Genomic DNA, 22348 nt, shown 5'->3' with positions numbered 1-22348 from the left:
GCACTAAATTTTGTTTTTGTCTTACAACTTTTGTTGTTGTAATTTATTTCTTTGTTGTTTTCTAGTAATTAGTAGAGAATCAAATACTAATTTAAAAAACATAAAATTGAAATATATTGTTTTGTTATAAAATACTGAAATAAAATCCATATTATAAAAAAATGCTTTGCACACTTTATTTTGACGCTCACAGTATGTGCCATTTTGAATGAAATTTCGTAATTCCCGCAATTACCAGCCAATTTTCACAGCTAGTTTTGTACCAACAAGATAATTTTAAACTGACTGATACGGTGATAATTGCTTGGAGGCTTTCAGAACTTCTGACGCATCGTTAAAGGTGTGTGTTACTTGACATTGCTTTGATGGAACACAACCCCCTATCACAAATCGAACTTTATCCTGAGATGAAAAACGGTTTCAAACGGATTTCTGCCTTACATATCTTCAGACTTGCTTTTCTAAATAGTAAAGTCGAATTAGAATGAGTAATTTTAAACCCAGATTTGATTGTCACTTAGGCGACAACACCGATAATATAGGGTTTTCCAGTCAGAGGTGTTATTTTGATATTCAAAGAAAAATGCTACAATATTTTTTAGTATAAATGATCGGATGTTTATTTCATTATAAAAAGGATTGTATGCCGTTAATAGTGGACCTTCTTTTTCACGTGGCCCCAAAGAAAGAAGTCATAATGTGTTAAATTACAAGATCTCGGTGGCCAGTTGTGATTACCTCTTCGAGAGATAACACGCTCCGGGAACTTTTCCCGTAAAAGATCAATGGTTCCGTTGCTTGTGTGGAACTTTGCGCCGTCTTGTTGAAAATAAACGTTTTCCAGATCAATATCATACAATTCCGGCCATAAAAATCGTTAATCATCTCTCGATAACCTTTTATATATTTAAATAACACCTGTTATTGGAAAAGCCTTAGTTGCTTTCGATCCGTCACTTTCTCCGTTCGCTTTTCCAAATCGCAGTCGCTATGCTGGCATGCTGTAGCAATCTTCGCTACTACACTGCTACTACCATGCGACGTCTGGTCTACGAAGAAAAATTATACGTAAAATTCAAAAACACAACAAAAATAAGTTTATACATAAATGCGGCCACTAACAAAACAGCTAACAACAACCGCCACAGTAAGGCATCATACGATTGCGCCAATTCGCTTTGTATGCCATCAACATTTATTGGCATAACAAGTGATTAAACTAATTGATTATTTATAATTAACACCAAGTGTGCAGTAGCAAAAACAACATCAGCTTCGGCAACAGAAATTAATGCAAAAAAGAGCAAAACTCAAAGCAAATAAAAAAAAAATATTTTTTAAGTAGGCACTTAATCGCAAATATATAGAGAAATAAAGCAGAAACACATAAGAACTATAATACACATATTGTAGAAATGGCATTTAGGAAGCAGGACTAATTGAAGGCAAAAAATGTATTATAGTACAGAGAAAAATATGGAAATGCATTCTCGTGCCGATCAACAAGCACGCAGCTCTATAAATTAAATTAAAGGAAGTAATGCTGTAGTGCAGTAATGCTTATTTCAAGGAGAATTTCAAAGCAAACTTTATCAAAAGATATTATGGGTACTCCGGGCAACATCCAGGAACAAAACGACGGTAATACGTGCACAGTACTGGGAAACTTAGCCCTTCGTGCACATTTCGTGGTCATGGTCATTCTTTAACTGCCTTTATCTTTTTCTCATCTTTCTTGGCTCCTTCGGCTGTCACCTTATGCCCAAGATACGTGACTTCAGTCAAAAAAAGGCACAAGCTTTTCAGAAGGTTACTTCACCCAGATAAACTAACACGTTTTCCAGTGAAGTACCTTCAGCACATGCTCTATCAGACACTCCAATGATATCAGGGCGTTGCATAATCCGAATGACATCACAGGAAACTGCCACAACCCATCTCCTATGCTGAAGGCTGTCTTCTCACGATCGCAATCCTCAATTTCCACCAGTCAGTAATCACTTTTTAAATCAAGCGGGGAAAACCATTTCGTGGTAATGCTTCAGCTTCCTGTAATCTATACCAGCCGAGGGCTACAATCTTTCTTTTTAACCAGTACGACCGGTGAGCTCCACAGGTTTTTGATGGCTCAATTACTACACTTTGCTGCATTTCTTGGATTATTTGATTTAATTGCTCGTGCGTTGCTAGTGGAACTCTGCGTAGAACTTGACGGATTGGCTATTCGCTGTTTCACGAAGGCAGTTCTTCACATTTTCCACAATCACCTTCTAATATGTAGCCGTATTTCTTAAATTTAAATTCATTAATATTAACTTAAAATTTAAGAAATCAAGTTTTATTTATTACTCACGAAATGAAAATCAAAAGTGTTTTCTATGGATTGCATTCATGCGGCAATATCTCACACTATTCCGCAACTTTAAGGGAATTCTTTATCAAGATGTTCATCCGGTTCATGCCAGTCGTAGTCCATCTTCTACAAACCGCTATCAATGGAAATGTGATTCATTGCACACCATCCAATGTTACTAACCTCCTAGCTGATGCTCGAACCTAAACCAGGAATTGTATTTCTAAGATGGAATAAAAAAAAAAAGACTATTAAGAGATAAATTAGAGATAATAATACAAAGATATAAAGAATTTTACGTATTTGTTAGAATAATAAAAATTATTAAATTATTGACATGTGAGGTACAACATTAGTAGTAGGGACCTGCAGCTGGCCCAGCGCAGATGCAAGAAAATAGTTAAATTAATTAATTGCGAAACTTCCGTTTGAGTACTATGATTTTAAATATTTTGTTATTGTATTGTCACGCTGTATGGCATTGGAATGTAGTTGTTTGTTTTTTAATTCATTTTGATAAAATAGTAGATTTGGACCTAAAAATAGGCCATTTTTAATAAAAATGAACTAAATTATCGCAAACTTTGCGGATAATGTGGAAAGGTCCTCTTGTATTTTCAACATTTGCGACGAAATGATGTTTGTAAGGATTCCTGCAGGGTTTTGTGACCAATAGCCAATATGTTTACCGCGCATGAGCACAACTGGTACTTCGCGCTAAAGGCTCTCTACCTAAAGTGCTCTCATTCGCTCTCAAATTTGCTATAATGCCAGTCGCCATTTCTGCTGCTCCACACTCAACTTTAAACCTTGGAAGCCGACGTCTCCCCGAAAACGAATGGACAGTTCGTTGTAGTTTGTGTAATATACACGAATATAGGGTAGTTCTCCTCGTGTGCCATTCTAACTTTTTATTTAGATTTGCATACCTATGGCGGCCGCCGTAGCCGAATGTTGGTGCCTGACTACCATTCGGAATTACAGAGAGAACGTAGGTTCGAATCTCGGTGATACACCAAAATTAAGAAAAACATTTTTCTAATAGTGGTCGCTCCTCGGCAGGCAATGGCAAACCTCCGAGTGTATTTTTGCCATGAAAAAGCTCCTCATAAAAATATCTGTCGTTCGGAGTCGGCTTGAAAGTGTAGGTCCCTCCATTTGTGGAACAACATCAAGACGCACACCACAAATAGGAGGAGGAGCTCGGCCAAACACCCAAAAAGAGTGTGCGCGCCAATTATATATATATATAGGTATATACTTATATTTTTTGGCCGTTTTTCCACAAATGGAAATGTTGGATGTTGTAGCGCTTATTATATATACGTATACATTTAGAAGCACGTTTATTATAAATTTTTAAAAGTTTGCTCAAAGTTAAAAAAAAAGGATTAATAAATTCTTATACTGTATTCCGAAAACATTTTACATTACATATCACATACCTAAGTATTTAAGTAAGAATTTTTGGAATACCATGTATACGAAGTATTCAAATAACTTTTTCGAGATAAAAACTGGTTTCCACCTATCCTGAAAGTATTACGGGATACTATGACAATTTTTATGTAGGTTGTTTGCTTCTCTGCGGCATATTTCCATATTTATGGCGAGGTTGCATTTTTATGGAAATAATTGTACTAGCGACACAAGGTGGGAATAAAACAGATGGATGAATAGCCTCACTAAATTCTAAGGATGAGATTTGCAGAATGGCTTTAGGAAAAGTTTAGGAAATCGTAATGTAGGTATGAAAAGAGGATCGCTTTCAGACTATAGGTTATGTTAGGTTAGCTTGGTTGCTTGCCTAAGACAAGCCACTCGGTGGCCCATTGTGATATCTGGGCCTTCAGCCTATAACTCTGGATGGATCACAATGAAATATTTATGCTGTGTGCGAGTTTGTCTAAGTTTTAGTGCCTAAACTGTTGTTTCCAGCACTTGTTCAATTTAGGAAAACAGCTGCTACACCGTGCGAGTTCGTTTAAAAACTTAATTTGTTTGTTTTCAAATTTGAGTTTGTTCGCTGTTATGAAATACATATATGTATGTGTAATTTGTGCTCACGCCTTTTTCTTCGGTGTTTGGCCCAGCTCCTGTTCCTCCTCCTATATGTGGTGTGCGTCTTCATGTTGTTCCACAAATGGGGGAACCTACAGATTTATGCTGCCTCCGAACGGCAAACGATTTTTATGAGGAATTTTTTTGCCCGACAGGTGACAGCAATTAGAAAAAACGTGTTCTATAATTGGGGGTTTCATGCCACGATACTCGAACCCGGGCACTACCAAATGGTAGTCGCGCACCAACCCATTCGGCTGAAAAGTATAGTACGTCCAAAAATTATCTAAATCATCCCAATTCAGTGTTCCTATTCACTATCCAGTGATTTAGGATATCTTACTATAGGGTGGGCCATGTAAAATTTGCTTTTTGAATCGGCTATAAAAAAAACACTAATCAATATTTTTTTATTTTGAAGATTGAATATTGTCATTTATGAATGAAAAATAATATCGCTCAAATGACTGCCACGACTGGCTTTACAGTAGGCCATTCGATCAACCCAATTTTTAAGCACATTTTCGATTGTTTGGGCTCCAATTTCATGAATGGCAACTTCGATTTCGTGTTTTAAAGCATCAATCGTCTCTGGATGTTTCGCATAGCATTTGTCCTTAACGGCTCCCCACAAAAAATAGTCCAACGGGCTTAAATCACAGCTCCGAGGCGGCCAATTGATATCGGAATTTCGGCTGATTATTCGGTTTTCAAAAACGGTAGCCAAAAGTTCGAGTGCAACTTTGGCAGTGTGTCAAATTGCACCGTCCTGTTGAAACCAGCAAAGAAGAAGAAGACCACCACTTTGGAAGTGCAGAAGTGCAAATATACTAAAAATATAAACTATAGCAGTAACAATAAATAACAAACAATAAAAAGGCTTCCGGAAAGCCTGATAATTTTGAATACTTGACTTTCAAGTTAACAGGAACATGATGGGTGCATAACAGTAGTCACAGAAATAAAATTTCGATCTCGATGAAAAGGCTCAGTAAGAAATAGTAAAAAATTGTCTTCCAAATTTTTGTTAGACACACAATTTTTTGGTCTCGGTTGTTTTACGATAACTAAAAACACTTCTCGGACGGAGTCGCGAGTAACATCTAGTAAATAAATAAGAGAACCAACTGGATTTTTATAGAAGCTACAACCAGTGGACATGATTTATTTTCACATTCACTCGATGCACTTTCATGAATGTTGCCCGCTCTTGTAACAAACACATGCGTACCTGCCTACATACATACATGTATGTATATATGCATATAAAAGTATTGCGTGGAGTTCATACTCCACCGAAGTCTATTTGCAGGCGACGGCGCAAATGTCAGGTCGGTTGCTGGAACAGATGCGGCCCTGATGAATAGTTCAATCGTCGGTTGCATGACACTAAATCGCCGTACTCAATTCTCGTCTCACTTTTCCGATGATTGCAACTGTTGATTCGTTTACTCGTCGGGAGTTTTAGTTCTCGTCGCTGCGTTAGACTCCACCCCCGCTTCCTTAAGATGTTCAACTTTTATTATACTGCTTAGGAGTTGGAATATGTTGCTTTCCTTCCACGTTGGCAACATTTTCTGGTGCCACAAAACCAAGTCGTCAGCAAAGCGTTTCAATTTCTTGCCACAATTGTTCCCTTGCAACCTTAGCATCGACATTTGCAACACAGTGTGGTAGTTGCAGCATTTGTACCACAGGGCGTGTTGCTGCAACTTGTCCCAGTTGTTGATTGGTAACTTAATGACACCACCTTTCCTAGTCGCTTCTTGTACCGTTTCCTAGTTCATCTGCAACACGTAGAGGGCGCCACTGTTGTTGTTCCATGCCACCAATGGCTAGGCGGACAGAAATGACAGTTGTGGAATATGTTGCATCAACAGAGATGAGCAAACAAAGGTATAAAATAAATTTATTGAAGTGAGGAAAAAAGAAAGAAGCGGAAGGAGATAACTTTCAGCGCTAGCTGTAACCATTACATCTTTGCCAGAGGAGTAGCGGCTACAAGGCAGTAATATGGCTGCGTTGGCTAGCAGAGAATTTGCTGAGGAGAAGTGGAAAAAAGGAAGTCACACGATTTTACGTCGAGCCGAACCGGCTGGTGGCAAACCGGTTCGCCTGGCAGCTTTATACTAGCACAACAACAGTAAAAGGTTAATAACAACAGTAATGGCGACGACAACGACAATAAGATAGTTCGCAGGAACCAGTAGAGTTGGCTCAGCAGCTCTGTTGTTATGTTCCTCTCGAACAGTGTGAAAGTAGCGCTAATCGAGCTATGGCGGTCGCAGTGATCCGCACATATCACAAATGTCAAGAAGAATAAACCTAAAATTTCATTGTGGCGGGTATGTCTACCGTTTGCTGCGCGACTGGTGGCAATGGTACTTTGCGCTCGTATTTCGCTCGGTTGCATGCCCGCTATTGACTCTGCCACAAAATTCGCACCCACATTACGCTTTTTGGTGTTGCTAAGATTTCCTTTTGCAATTTCTCGCGCGTCTGATGAATGTTCAGCGAGACTGGAGTTCCTGCACATCCAAGCAAAGGCACCCCAGCAATACACTTCAAATTCGTAATATAGATTTTTGTTGGCCCTTTGCTTTTGTACGCTTGTGGGTAGGAACGCGTCAGTTGATGCTTGCCGATTATAATTGACCGTCGAGGGTTGATTTACTGCTTTGTGGAGTGATATGAGAATACATATGATAAATGACTTTTTCCGATGAAAATGCAGAGGTATGTTACTGCTCGTGCTCAATACATTTTTGTAACTTTGTATAATTGAATATAAAGTGATAATACTAACCATTTTAGTATAATTTTTCTAGTATCTGTAAATATTTCTATGGTCTATTCTTATTCCATGTTTAATTTCACGGAGACAATATTTGTTGTTAATTCAGGAACAAAACCGAATATTTTATAAGAGAGATATAAGCAATAAAACCATAAAAATTTTTATATAACATTCATTTTGAATAGCATCAGTTGAATAAAAATACCAACTGATGTTCGTGGCTTCGCTTGCGTATAAAATGAAATGTGCACTTAATCTATTTAACACTTAAAAACATTAACTTATCGAAAGGGAAAGGTAAACAAGCTACATTTTTAGTTGACATGCATATTTTTTTATTTTAATGTACATCCACTATTTTGGATTGAAAAATAAGTGACAGCGCACTCTAAAATATTTTTTAACTAAAACATTCTCAATCATAATTTGAATTAGGTGGGAATTTCATATACAAATATGTTTTTTTAAGTTTTGTTCTTTCCTTTGAACACATGTTTGGTACCCATATCTCAACTTCTTGTTACGAGTTTAAGTTTTTCTTTGAAATTAGATGACAACGCCTTTTAAAAACATTATTGGATTAAATATATACATATTTACTTTTACATTGATTACATGTTATTCAGGTAATCCATTTCTTATACATAATCAGCGCCCCATATGTTCGATTTGAAAATATAAAACTTAGTAAAAGAGGAATGACTAAAAGTTATTCATGTCTACTACGATTTTAATGAGCAACTTGGTAAATAAATATAAATTTTGCGTTTTATTGCCTCCTTATTGCCCAAAGTTTGAGCAATTTGTTGCCTATACATGTGCTATTAATTGCAGTCGGTTGGGTGAACTAGTAGCTGAGAGCCGCGCGAAGGGTTTTATGGGGCGGTGGCGTATGTTAAGCGGACCCATTGCACCAGGACGCGAAATGCGCATGTGCGCAAATTATACGATGCTCTACCACATGCGAACGCAAATTTGTAATGTTGGTTGTACGAATCTGTATGCTTGCATAAACCAATTTCTTGTTGCCTAGAGTTAGTATGAGTAAACAATTAGGCTAATTGGAGGGTCTCTGCTGGCTCAAAGCTAACGCAAGCAGAAACCGTGAAATGTATGGAAAATGGAAAAGCATAATGAAGAATACATACCGTATACTATCTAAATATTTTAAGATATTTTCTTTTATGTAGAAGGAAGAAGGCTGGTTTCGTGAAGAGAATTACAAGCGATACAGGTTGTTTTCTGCTATTCACCTGGGATGGCCAGAAATGATTAAGGAAGACGACATATTGGTTTATGCCCAGAAAACTATTGAATTGACTTCTTGACGAATGATGAATGCATATAAGGTTATATGAAGTGTAGCTTGGCAAGACTAAAACTCAGCATTAATAAACAGTCTTTACTAACGGAAAGTATTTGAAAATAACTTTGATAGCAACCCCGAAACTAATACAACTGAGTAAAATGGGGTTGAGCAACAGCACCATCTCTTTTCATGCCCGTCCTGTTCTACGGCGTAAAAGCGTGGTTTGGGTTGAGTTCCCATTTTTTTAAAGATCTGCGTTTTCAAAGGTAATATCGCCTTAAAATAAGTAGAAATTGAGCTCTCGTAAATCTTTTTGATAGATAGAAGAGTGATAGAAAATATTTTTTCTAATAGCGGTCGCCCCTCCGCAGGTAATGGCAAACCTCCGAGTGTTTCTGCCATGAAAAGGCTCCTCATAAAAATAAAAAAATATCTGCCATTCGGAGTTGGTTTAGAACTGTAAGTCCCTCCACTTGTGGAACAACACCAAGACGTCCACAACAAATAGAAGGAGGAGCTCGGTCCTGAAAAGTTCTGGACCTAGCAAAGAAAACTCGTTTTTTTTGTTCAAAATTAGCTTTATTCATCAAAGTAATTTCCATCAAGAACAACGCAATCATTCCAGCGTCGATCTATCATTTCAATACCCCTTTTGTAGAACGATTTGTCTTTTACCTCAAAATATGCCACAGTTTCAGCGATAACCTCTTCATTCGGCAAAATGTCTTAACAGCGAGCATTTTTTTGACTCTGCGTATAGCCAGGAGTCGCTGGGAGCAAAATCTAGCGAATACGGTGGATGTGGGAGCAATGCGAAGTTGAATTCATGTAGTTTTGCCATTGTCTTGATTGACTTGTGACACGGTGGGTTGTCTTAAAGTGAGCAAATGCGGCACCCGCTTTGAACAGAGCTTTCTCATAGTCAAATGCTTATGCAATATAAAACCAACACGTTCTTTTGATATCTTTACGATGTCAGCTAATTGATGCAAATTCACTTTTCGATCATTAAAGATTATTCGAGGTTTTATGGTGTTACCGCCTCATTTGGACGTTCCACAGCGTTGGGCATCATCGGTGTCTCTACGACCACGTTTGAAGTCAACAAACAATCGTTTTATTGTTGTTTCTGATGGAGCGAAATCCTCATAACACTTTTCAAAGCATTGCTTCGCTTGAACGGTCTTTTTTTCTATCCAGAAGCAGTGTAAAATTATTGTTAATTATTAATTATTACTAAAGAATGTCACGAGATTTTAACAGCTTTTTAAGGTTAGTACTAACTGAAAAAGAGGTGAATGTCATCTATGTGTTAGGCCCGGGACTTTCCAGCCCATGTGTTGTGTATATTGTGTTGAGTACATTGTTGGCAGCCCTTCTGCTTACAACTTTTAAATCAGTATTATTAATACAAGCATCAGTGGAGTCAAGGGGACAACTACCAGACAACTGTATCATCTGTATAAATATGGGCATTCTATACTTAATCACATTGAACTGTACGTTAATATGCAACACAAACAATAAGGGACTAAGTATAGAGCTTTGAAGAACACCTTTAGAGGTAAGCAGTTAGATATAGCGCTACCATCATACTGCTTGTAAACGATCACGGTATGTTTTTATAAGAGTTGGGGCCGACCAATTGAAATTAAATAAGTTAAGTTTTAAGATGAAAAGTTTATGGTCCGCAGAGTCAAACGCGTTGAAATCGTCAAGTAAAGTAAACAAGTCGTATGCGGGTGGTATTGACATCCTCGGCCTTAACAACTGCGCTGTAAGCTCTGCCTTTTCTCAGCCGGATAAGGATGCAAAACAATGGGTCTGGCGGTGAACGAGAACAAGACGAAGCACCTTTGTCATCAAACAAAAACCCATTTCACCGTTGACAGTTATGATTTTGAAGTTGTAAGAGGTTTCGTTTATTTAGGGACCAGCATTAAGGGGGGACCCTCATTTAGACGGTCGAAAAATGCATCATTTTTGGGAATTTTTTTCTCAGGTAAAATAACTTCAAACGTTTTGTAATTCATAAAGTACTTTAATAAATGTCTTGACTGTCTACAAAAATTTTCGGAGAAGAAAAAAAACATTTTAAGTATGGAAATATACACCTCGTCCATGGCACCTCATTCTATCTGTGTACATTCTAGCGCTCTGAATTTTTTTCTGAAATAAAAAAACCAAATTTTTTTTAAAACTTTAGGATAATACCTTCGATGTGACATTTTGATTTAAAAAAAAATGTCGAAATTGATATTTTTTACCCAGTTTTATGTTAAAAGTGATTTTTCATGCATAAAAATTGACTTTAAAATTACAAAAAAATATGAAAATCTTTTTTTTTTAAAAACACTTAATGTCACATTGAAAACAATTTAATTATCTTTAAAATGAGCTATTGTAAAGCCTGATTGGTTCAATACAGCGTTCTCAATTGTGTACACAAAATCGAAAAATGATGTTTCGAGAAAAACGCGTTTAAAGTTTTGGATACAGGCGATCAGGCCACCCGTCGCGTCCTGTTAAAAATTTTGTCACTCCTTCAAAAATACAGATATCGACTTGAAATTTTGAAAGTATATTCTTAAATAGTTGTAGAATAGATTAAAATTATTTCCAAAAAATCGATTTTTTTGACCCGATAAATGAGGGTCCCCCCTTAACACCTACAATGGCAGCCTTGAAATCTAACGTAGATTATGTCTAGCCAGCAAGTGTTACATTGGACGATTGAGTAGTAAAGTGATTCCTCAACGAACAAAACTAGCACTTTATAAGTCTCTCATCATGCCCGTCATATCGTATGACTCAAAAGCTTGGACGATGACAATATTCTATGAGGCGTTCTTTAGAGTGTTTGAAAAGAAGATTCTGCGGAAGATTGTTGTAATTTTGCAGGTTGGCCACGATGAGTATCGTAGGCGATGAAATAATGAGCTGTATGACTTTACGCTTTACGACTACATAGACATAGTGCAGCGAATAAAAAGGAAGTGGTTCCGCTAGTAGGTAAGGTCATATCGTACGCATCAAGAGGGAGAAGTTTTCAAGGTTGTTATTTGAACCTTGTCCCTTGTTTACTTACACATTTTTACTAAATGAAATTATGAAGTAGAAATTGGCGAAGATTTCATGCCGTTGCACAGTTTTACTTTGAATTTGAGTGCTGTCGGGCCAGAACTTGGATATATCTGTGAGCACCGGATATGAGCACAGTACACAGTCCTACGTTACCATCAACGGATTCCGTAAAAATTTGAACAAAGTGTTTTGGATAAATCAGCTGTGATTAGAAAAAGCCGAGCTGTAGAGGTTATAATAAACCGTCATATTCGACGTTGGTTGAGGATAATTTGATAAAATTGCCATCGTGAAACATCGAGCAGAGACGGGTTATGCCAATTTGTCAAGCTCCACGCATATTTTCTCTACCAAAGCGCGAGGAAGCAAATCAGATAACCCAAGATATCCCTCAGAGTTGAATAACTGAGCCATAAATAAGCCCGTAGAGCTCACCGGTTGTACTGGTTAAAAATAAACATGGAAGAAGTGTACATAGATTACACAAAGCTGAAAGAAGTTACGAAAAAGGACAGCTACAGATTAGCATGAATATCCGGTGCGAAATGGTTTTCCACGCTTGATTTAAAAAATGGTTACGGACTGATGCAAATGGAGGATTGCGATCGGGAGAAGACATTGGAGATGGGTTGTTGCAGTTTTCGTATTATACAACCTTTGAGTGCCTGATTGAGCACGTGCTGAGGGACTCCACTGGAAAACGTGTACAGTTTATCTGGGTGACGTAATAATTACGGGTAAAATTTTTAGCGACCATTTGAAAAATTTGGAAGAAGTCCTTCAGCGCATTGTTTCTGCGGTATTACAATTGAGTCTGAGGGATTATGCATTGTTCTAGACAGAAGTCTTACGTTGTTGGGTTTAAAGTGGAAATATATAGTCAGTTAAAGATTTTATACCACCACTAAAGGTGCACAAAGTGCGAAGTTTCCTAGGACTGTGCACGTATTAACGCCGTTTTGTTCCTGAATTCGCTCAATGTTGCCCTAAAATAGTTGTTGATTCGATTTTACACATTGCTTGTCGATTGGCATACCATTTTCTCTCTGTTCTGAATTTTGCCGATTAATGCCTTCAGAAATACTTTTCCTCGACCAATTGAGGAATATGGATCGTATCGATTGAATTGTGCATCTCTGCAGAAACGAGCTTCTTCTTCTTCCGTTTCTTTCTCGTGCTAACCGGCGCCAGTTGGACACACCAAGTGAAGCCAAGTCCTTCTCCACCTGATCTTTCCAACGCAGGGGAGACGAAATGAGCTACTGATTTTAAAAACTGGCGGTTGGGTATTTTATTTTGGGCCAAACCTTGAAAATTCCCATAATTATAAAAATTTTTAATTTTAAAATTAAATTATTGTAGACATGTTATTAAATTTAAACGTGCGAAGTAATACGTAAATAAAGCAAGCAAACTATGTACTTGTTGCCATTAGCTTATGATCCAATCCAGTGATCAAACGTTTTACTTGAGAAAAATTTAACAATATCATATCAATTTAACTGTATCATATACGAGTATGTATATATTTAATCTTGTCATAAATTCTGTGATACATTTTACAATGCATACGGCGAGAACGAATTCGCCCAAAAAAGTTCCGATATTTTTGCTTTTGTTCGTATGCATTGTCTACTTATAAATTATACTCAGTTTCGTTGCAAATTTCGCCTATTAATAATGGAGTGGGAATATTACAAAAAAATTTCCAAGCCTAAACCGTAATTCATATCTTATTTAGACACAGTAAGACTTGTCTCCCCAAGTTGATGTCTCAACGAAGCATCATACAATGAATACCGCTCCATCATTCCACCAATAGCAATGGAACAGCAAATGTACCAATCACACAGACGCTGAAGTCTGAAAGCTTAACACGAGTACTTCGGAGTGTTTACAAGCCAGAGCCCGGGTATAAGGGTACAAGAAGCTCGACTGAGTAGGCGACGTCGAAAGACACGGAATGGAACGGAAAGTATGCATTCGTACTCGCAATACCGAAAAATAAATTGGTACTGTGACGTATGTTATAACACTTTTTTCCTTTAAGATAAAAGCGGATCTTTCTCACAAATTAGAATAGGCGACCAGCATTTTAGCATAAGTAGAATTTTATCCTATTTGTTTTATTGGATTTTTTGGTTGGCAACGCAAAGTCTGATGATGACGACACGCTGCGGGCGGCAGAAAACGAGTTTTACATTTTTTTATAAAAGGTGCTCACCTTACACTCCATACTTTTTACATATTTGTTTGTGGTAGATATTTTCTGTATGAAATACTGTTTATAGTTTTTAGCTGTTTGTTTGGCTACTATACATGCTCGTGCATATGTACTTAGGTATATTTTGTAATGAATACGGATGTGAGTGAAAGCTAAAAATATATTGCAGAGTTCATATGCATATAAGTATGCACAAATCTAGATAAGAGAAAAACTGAAAATCATTACTTTCTACCTTCGCTCACAAGATTTTTTTACTATCATTTCTCTTATTAATCAGAGCAATTCAAAGATTAATAAAAAGTTTTCGGACAAGAGGAAAAGTGACAAAATTGATATTTTATAATCAACCAATACTTCGGTTTACAAGTCGAGGTAAAGGGTTAAAAAGAATAATTTACAAATTCAAGCACAAAATGTCCATTTTTGCCGAAGGGGGCACTATCCCCAACGCATTTGTAAATTCTCCTTGTATCGGACTACTTTTACTCACTTATTTTCCGTATTGAATTCAGCTTTCGAAATTTCTCGATTTCAATTGTAGTTGCGATATTCTCAGTGCCTGTTAAAATCCGATAAAATTTACTTTTTGCTGCAAGCTTATGCCATGCACATAAATCCTCTTGTTGCTGCAACTTTGTGTTTGATTTAAGACTGGTTGTGGGTAAAATTGCCCTAATATTTTTTTAGTTTTTCTTGCACTGAGAATGCAAATAGTATTTTATATACAGTGGTGGCCTTATAATTAGAAACGAGGTAGCAGCATTTGATTGTACTAATACAATTTTAAAATTTATTTCGCCACATCATTTTTTTTTATTAGAAATAATACAAAAACAAGTAGTCTTTCAGTTTAACAAAAAAAATGTTCACCATTACTACAATCCTGAAAAAAAAAAAGAAAGTGTGTGGTAGTTCACGGAACCCGCACGATTGAAGTGAAACTTCTTTTATCAACAAATCAATAATTTAACTATTATTTCAATATAATGCATGCAGAAGTCATGGAAAGCATGGAATGGAATTTTATTAAACAGAATTATTTATTTATTTTAATATAAAAAGAAATGAATTTATTGTACTCAATTACATTTGGTTCTCGGCATTGTCATTATCATTATTGGATTCGTTTTCCAAAAATGAAACAAGGGCTTTATGGTAACTGAAATACGTAAAAAATGATCTACATTCTAATCTATCAAGGTATCGATGAAATACTGCATCAATGGTAGTTCCGCATCTTGTTGTTGGTACTACAAATTATCACTTATCGTACAACCGGAGGATTCACTGTCACGGTGTTCAACAGTAGCTCTTAATTTTTTACGCTCCAAATACTCACGTTGCCGTTCAGCACCTGTTTTCGGTTTCCGTTTTTGTTGATTTGATGCCATATTTAACAGAAATCAATCAACAAAACAAAATATGTTTGTAAGATTTGCTCAAAACTACACACACACTCTATGACGCGTCTCGCGTTACTAATATAATATTGTGTTTGGGATAACTGTCAACTGTTTCCACCGAAATGCGTTCGCAAAGTGTATGGTCTTTGGTATGGTAAACAGATTTATGATACATTATTTTGCGGCGACAGCACAGCGCGATAGCCCAGCGGCTAGCAATGTGGGCTTCCGATCCGAAATCCTTGGTTCGAATCACAAGAAAATTTTTTTTTTTTTATGCATTTATTTCATTTTGTTTTATGATATGTTTATGAGCAGATTTTTTTCATGGCAGAAATACACTCGGAGGTTTGCCATTGCCTGCCGAGGGGCGACCGCTATTAGAAAAATGTTTTCATTAATTTTGCTTTCACCGAGATTCGAACCAACGACCTCTCTGTGAATTCCGAATGGTGATCACGCACCAACCCACTCGGCTACGGCGGCCGTCAATCAAATGTCATATTTACAAATTACATTCGATAAGAATGCAATAATAAACGACCGCATTACATTCACGACGACACGCCACGCCAGTCTTTTAACAGATGGCGCTGGCATAGCGTGAGTTTTACGTAGTTTAGCGTAGTTTTACTCCTCACAGCGTTTCATCCACGCCACGCTTTTAACAGATGGCGCTGGCGTAGCGTCACATATCGATGAAACGCTATGGTTTTACTCCTCACAGCGTTTCATCCTTCGAGACAAAAGAAGTTTCACTTCAAAAATTAACTTAATACTAAACACAAATTCATCTTGGTCAAATAATTAGAAACGACAAGGAAACCTTAAAAATATCTTCAAAAAGTTCAACAAAATTAGCATAATTTTAATATTTTGTGGGATACCCCTTATTTTTTATAACATTTTGCAGTCTTCTCGGCAAGCTTTGTATTAAATTTTGGCATCTTTCAACAGATATGCTCTCCCAGCTTCGCTGCACCAATTGAAACAATTCATTATTATTTCTCGGACTTTTGTCCTTGAGATCTCGTTTCACAATTGCCCATAAGTTCTCAATTGGGTTGAGATCAGGACTTTGGGGTGGCCAGTCCAAAACATCAATATTTTGATCCAAAAGCCAACGCTTTACTAACCGTGAAGTGTGCTTTGGATCATTGTCATGCTGGAAAATGTAGTGAACCGGCATGTTCTCAAAGGAATATGGTTCCGTTACATTTTCCAGAATGCTTTTATATTGATGTTGGTCCATGATTCCGTCATTGCGAACAATTGAGCCCACGCCACGCCAAGAAAATGCTCCACAGACCATAATAGATCCGCTACCGTGTTTCACTGTGTTTACAGTATACCTGGGGTCCAAAGCTTTGCCTGGAGGACGCCTTACATAAGTTTTTCCATCAGATTGGAATAAATTGAATTTCGATTCGTCACTCCAGAGAACTCTATTCTAGAATCTTGAATCTTTTTTGAGCATTTCCTTAGCAAATCGTAACCGCTTCATAATATTTTTTTTTGACACATGCGGTTTTTTTGGGCGATGCACCCACGTAGTCCCGCCTCTTGTTAGCGCCTTCTTATCGACCGAGCGGAGACTTCTACGTTTAATTGCTCTGCAACTTCGGCTTTTATATCATGCGAAGATATAAAAGGGTTGCTCTTGCTGGTCCTACAAATATGCCTATCATCCGCTGGAGTTGTTTTTCGAGATCTAGGCTTCCTGGCTGAGGTTTCAAAGTTCCTCGATTTTTTGGACAAATGAATTGCTCCGAATACCATTTTTTTGGAGCAGCCAAACCTTTGTGCGATAGCCGACATTGAATTTTTTTCCTTTTTGTAACACTGTACAATTAGCTCCCTCAATTTCGGGGAGCATGACTTTTTCTTACTCATTCTATATTAACAATTGAGATGAACTAAAATTAGAAAAGCTAATCTATGGATTTTTTCAGTATACTTACTTTAACACTAACTCCAAGATAAATATAGAAACTTTAAGAAAAAACTGCGCGTTTCTAATTTTGTGGCCAGCCAAGAAACACAATCAGAGAAACAATGTGAATTTCTTCAGGAATCAACCATCAAATATCAACGTGTTTTTCTAACTACAATCTTCATCGCATATTCTAAGAATAACGGTGCTCAAAATTCACAGTGCACGTCTTCCAAAAATATGCACAGTGATTTTATTTTTCTCAGCACATCGTTTCTAATTATAAGGCCACCACTGTAGTTTACACCATTTTGTGGACGTATATCGTTCATTAGGTGCGCAGAAAGCCATATGGGCATCAATGAAATGGCGAAAGAGTGGTGCTTCTTATGAATGTGAAGAAGCGCGAAGCCATAAAGTCATAAGAAAAGGCAAACTGCAGTTTGGTTACGGTGAGATAGAAGTCAAAACGGCGGAAAATAGCTTCTACCCAAGCCCAAATCAGTAATTTGAATATTTGCCAGCAATGGTCTATTGGTGTAATGAGTACGAAAGGCGCTTAAATCGCGTGAATATTGTAGCTTTAAAATACTATGTATACTTTTCTCTTCAGATATTTATTATTACATATGGATTTTTGGTTTTAGGTAAAGTCAATTTACTGTCAGTTTAGAGTGCTATTTAATCCAAATTGAAAGGTAATGTTTAAAACGCAGTTTTTTTGTTAATCAATTGTTGTTCATCACATGGTTACAATTGTATACATATGCACATGTGTGTATACACTTTTTATTGATTACATTTTCAACAAATTCTAATTACATACTAAACTCAATACTGAATATGCCAGTGTACTTTGGTAGCTCACATAGCAATGGTAAAGGCCTTAAGGTGGCTTTTAGAGAGTGCATACTTGAGTTTAAGTTTATCCGTTACAGGAAAAACAAGAAAGCATTTGGCCGACCCCAATAGAAAAAGTTTTATTATCTGTAATAAATCGAAGCTTGTAAACGCGTACATATTCTTGCAAGACAACCTACGGAGGCGTACTACGAAAGCGACAATAATAAAGAAAAATAGGCAGCAGAGTATGAAAGCAAGCTACACCGGCAATCAAGCCAGATGCAACATTGCACATAAACTAACATTTCTGTTCATCGTGGAACAGCAACAAATTCCTAATCAACTTTATACTCGTACACCCAGTAACTGTTTACTAAACGTAGCACACGAAACCGCTGAGAGTATGAAAACTGTTGTATGCCGTTGAGCTTTTTTGCACGCTCTCGGTACGATACGTTCACCGCTTAATGAAGTATTCGGGCGGTTAATGGTTGCGTAGTTGCTTGGTCGCTACACGCGTTTGCTGGCTACCACGAACTGAGAGCCTGGTTGAATTTGCGATAGACGCGCAACGCGTTCGTTCGCCGGCGGTAGTTTGCGTCGTATCTCATGCGGACGGACTTGCATACACAAAGATCTCAGCGGCAAACCACATTTTCACTTAAGCAGTGTGAAATAGGCGGCCGAACGCGTATTGCACGCGCTACCAGGAGCGAAATCGCTAACGGTCACATTCGTTACGTTCCAATGGCGGCATGAAGTTCGATGCGATTTGAAATATCTCGGCGCAATTCAACGAATTTCGTTTGCGACCAACACGACTCGCGCACTCGTCAATCAACCAGCTGACGTTCACCAAGGCATACGCTGCACATTTCCAGAGAACCGGTCGACCAGTCGATTAAGTTGGTCGACTGCCATCCGTTGGTTCGAATTAGCTTATGATTCTGCGAGTATGTAGTATATATACTATATGTATATGAATTCATATCCTCTGGCTGCCAATCTAAATACAATTGTATGACGTCGTAAAGTATTTTCAGTAGCTCCCGATTCACGTAATTGACTAAATAGCAAATTTTTGGGGGCATTTTTGTTTTGTTTGTGGTGGTAAGTAGGGCTCATGTGAATTTACATATACCTACATACTTATATGTATGGTATCTATATATAATTGGCGCTTACACCCTTTTTGGGTGTTTGGCGAGCTCCTCCTATGTGTGGCGTGCGTCTTGATGTTGTTCCACAAATGGAGGGACCTACAGTTTTAAACCGACTCCGAACGGCAGATATTTTTTATGAGGACCTTTTTCATGGCAGAAATACACTTGGAGGTTTGCAATTGCTGATGACAGATGTAGAACTTGCTAAATCCAATATTTAAAGATATTTAACAAAAGTAAAAACGCACAAAATAACTCAGTTTGGTATGAATTTTATTTGAAAACAAAACAGATCATACGAAATACGTGACATTAAATAGAGGTGTCTGGAGGCATATCGTAAGCAAGGATGTAGCGAACAAAAGGCCTAATATCGTCACTGTACGCGTTTAACGCAACGGGAGTGCATAGAACGTAACATTGAATCCCGAAGCATTGTAATTGAACAGCGTACGTTTGAACATTGGCAAGCATTTGAACAGGCCATCAGCGCTATTAGCAAGCCAACCCAATTCAGAATATGTGGCGTCAAATCTTTCTATACGAATTAACCCGAATGCATTACTAATCATTAATATTATGCACGTCGTACCATAAACTGATACCTGCCCTCCGCCTCTCGAGCCGGTTTTCTCTTCCGTAGGTGTGGAACACTGGTAGAGAGGATAAGACACCACAGTTCATGCTTAATAAATAAACATTAGTTATTATATGAGCTCTCAAAAGAAACATACTGCTGCTGAGAGATTCACACGACAAATTCACAAATGCCGAATGGCTTACACCAGTAACTGGTTTGTCGTTGCCGTCTGCTTACATCTGGCTCATCGCAATAAGTAATGTTCAGTGTTGCCGCGAGCGAAAAAGAAAAATTACCAAATCTTGGAAAAAAGTAACAAAAAAAGAACAACATTTTCAGCTACATATCATTTATATTCATAAATATACCAGTTTTTTTAAATATAAAATAAACATTCATTTAAACATATTTTATGTTCGTGTACATGTAATAGTAAGCACATACCTCTATTTATGAAGACGCAACTCACAATGCCTTTGTTATAGATATTAACAAAACGTCGCAACAACATTAACTGTTTTCTCAAAAACGTTTGAGATTGAAGATGGTAACGAAATAGGCCTATAGTTATTTTTTTACTTTGTATTTTTGAAGACTGGCTTCACAATGATACTTTTCAGATCTTCTGCAAAGACACCAGAGAAATGTTTGCAATATAATGGCATATGTTCTTTAACATTTGATCAAAGTATGATTACTCCACTTGAGCCGCAATTGCTTAATGATTTTATTATATTAAGCACCTCCAAGGTTGATAATAGGATCAGACGAGAAACTATTTCTAAGACCAATCAGTATAAAATTGCTTATTACTGAAAAATTGCAGTCAAATTTCACTAATAATTGGCAATACCAGAAAAATTATCATGGATTTCTAAGGATTCTTACTGGTGCTGAAAATGCAATGCACTCTTGCCAGAGGAGATAAATCGTTTAGGGACCTAATGAATATTTTTAGTTCAAATTCTAACATAGCTTCTAAAAAAACATATTACAAAATCATCATCGCAAAGTTGTAAATCATTACTTCATATTTTATACATATCCACAGGGAAATTATATGAAAAAACAGAGAGAGTCATACGATGAACAAAAAAGGTCCGAAATAAGTGTGATGCCTTGGACATTTCAGCCCTTTATCAAATTGCGTCTTTAAGAGCGTTAGTGAAGTAAAAAAACCTTGGAGTAATTTTCGATAATTGGTTTTCTTGTACTAGGACGATAAACAAATAAGTAATCAGAAACAGTTTACTGCTTGCTGGAATTGTTTTGCCATAGCAAAGAATCTTTTCGCGTGTGCCGTTAATCGTCAGATGGAACAAACAACCACTTGTAACATCAGAGGGACGGGAGGAAATTTGGTCCTAACATCTAAATGAGGTGTGGTGCAGTACATGTATCAAGTTTGGGCGAGTCCAGTCTCCTCATACTTTTTTTACCAAAGCGTAATTTTAGAGGTCCCCGCTCTTTACCGAGCACTACGGTTTGCTCAGTTAAAATAATACAAAGAGGAAAAATATCCAAGCAAGCTATTGGCTGTATATTGAAACATAGTTAACGTAAATTGTGAAAGTCTCATAATTAGAAAAGGCAGAGGTATGGCTGCATAAGAAGCGATTTATGAAAAAAATATCAATTATGCTGACTCGTCGACTGACTCGTTCCTAAAATGCGTTGAATGCTTTTCACCGCTATGCTCTTTTGTAGCTCATTAAAAAAACCAACGTACCCTAAACATCTACATATTACAGCTCATTCATTCTAACTACTTATAATTCGCTGGTACTAACCTCTTGTTGCAACAGTTTCGTTTTCCTCTCACTTCATCACTGTTTATGATGTACATACATACATATAGGGTTTTTCGGTTAGAGTTTGAACATACATATACATTTATGTAAGTATGAAATTCGATTTCTTTTGCATGACCACCGCGTGCACGTTATACGTACATATGTATGCACATATATACATATGTAAAATTTTGCTATGATTATTTCTAACCGGCTTGTGAAGCAATGGACTCAGCCTCTTCAGTCATTGCTCAATATCAATTTAATTACATATATCGAATTTTTATAAACTATCGCGGTTCGTACGATCTTTTATTAGTATTTTTCTTTTCCACCTAACAGTCGAGTAATTGATGCTGTCTGGATTTTGTGGTCAACACTGCAAGTTTTGGAAATATTGACAATATTTGCAATTAATTCGCGTGCACATGGGTATTGAAATATTGTTGCCCAAAGCGATTGCTGTAGCTGAGATTCTCTAAATTCCTGGTGATTCAGTTGGTTTCGTTCAAGTCCTTTGTTTGCGCTGACTGATTGGCTGGCTGATCCAATGTCTATTTGTTGGCTCTACTGGTTTTTGGACAACATCCATTTTTTCATTATTCAATTATGAAAATTTTTGATTTTCAACACATTTATTTTGTTTATGTTTTTGATTTTTGTTATGTATGCGCAATTGTGTCAAAAATAATAGGCACCTTCGATTCGCCAAACGTTAGCAAGTGGCGAATAAATGAAGCAACTGGCATAACTAAAGATATGTGAGGCATTTAATGAGTTTTAGTAAGACAGCGTTTATACA

At 37.1% G+C, this 22348-nt stretch overlaps 1 protein-coding gene and 1 long non-coding RNA gene across 4 annotated transcripts in view; one reads left to right on the top strand and one right to left on the bottom strand.

The window, feature by feature from the left end:
* LOC129245687 (neurogenic protein mastermind) overlaps nt 1-22348 on the top strand; it is a 206491-nt gene that overhangs the window by 44039 nt on the left and 140104 nt on the right. The gene's annotated exons all lie outside the window — the stretch shown is intronic.
* On the bottom strand, nt 1835-22245 carry LOC129245689 (uncharacterized). The gene is made up of 4 exons (XR_008582425.1): nt 21544-22245; nt 20198-20378; nt 2354-2576; nt 1835-2289 (listed from the first exon to the last, which is right to left on the bottom strand). It is a non-coding gene; the product is annotated as an uncharacterized LOC129245689 (long non-coding RNA).

The sequence above is a fragment of the Anastrepha obliqua genome, chromosome 4, assembly GCF_027943255.1.
Source record: "Anastrepha obliqua isolate idAnaObli1 chromosome 4, idAnaObli1_1.0, whole genome shotgun sequence".
Taxonomy (NCBI): domain Eukaryota; kingdom Metazoa; phylum Arthropoda; class Insecta; order Diptera; family Tephritidae; genus Anastrepha; species Anastrepha obliqua.
Note: the sequence above shows the minus strand (reverse complement) of the source record. Positions and strands in the feature narration are given on the sequence as shown.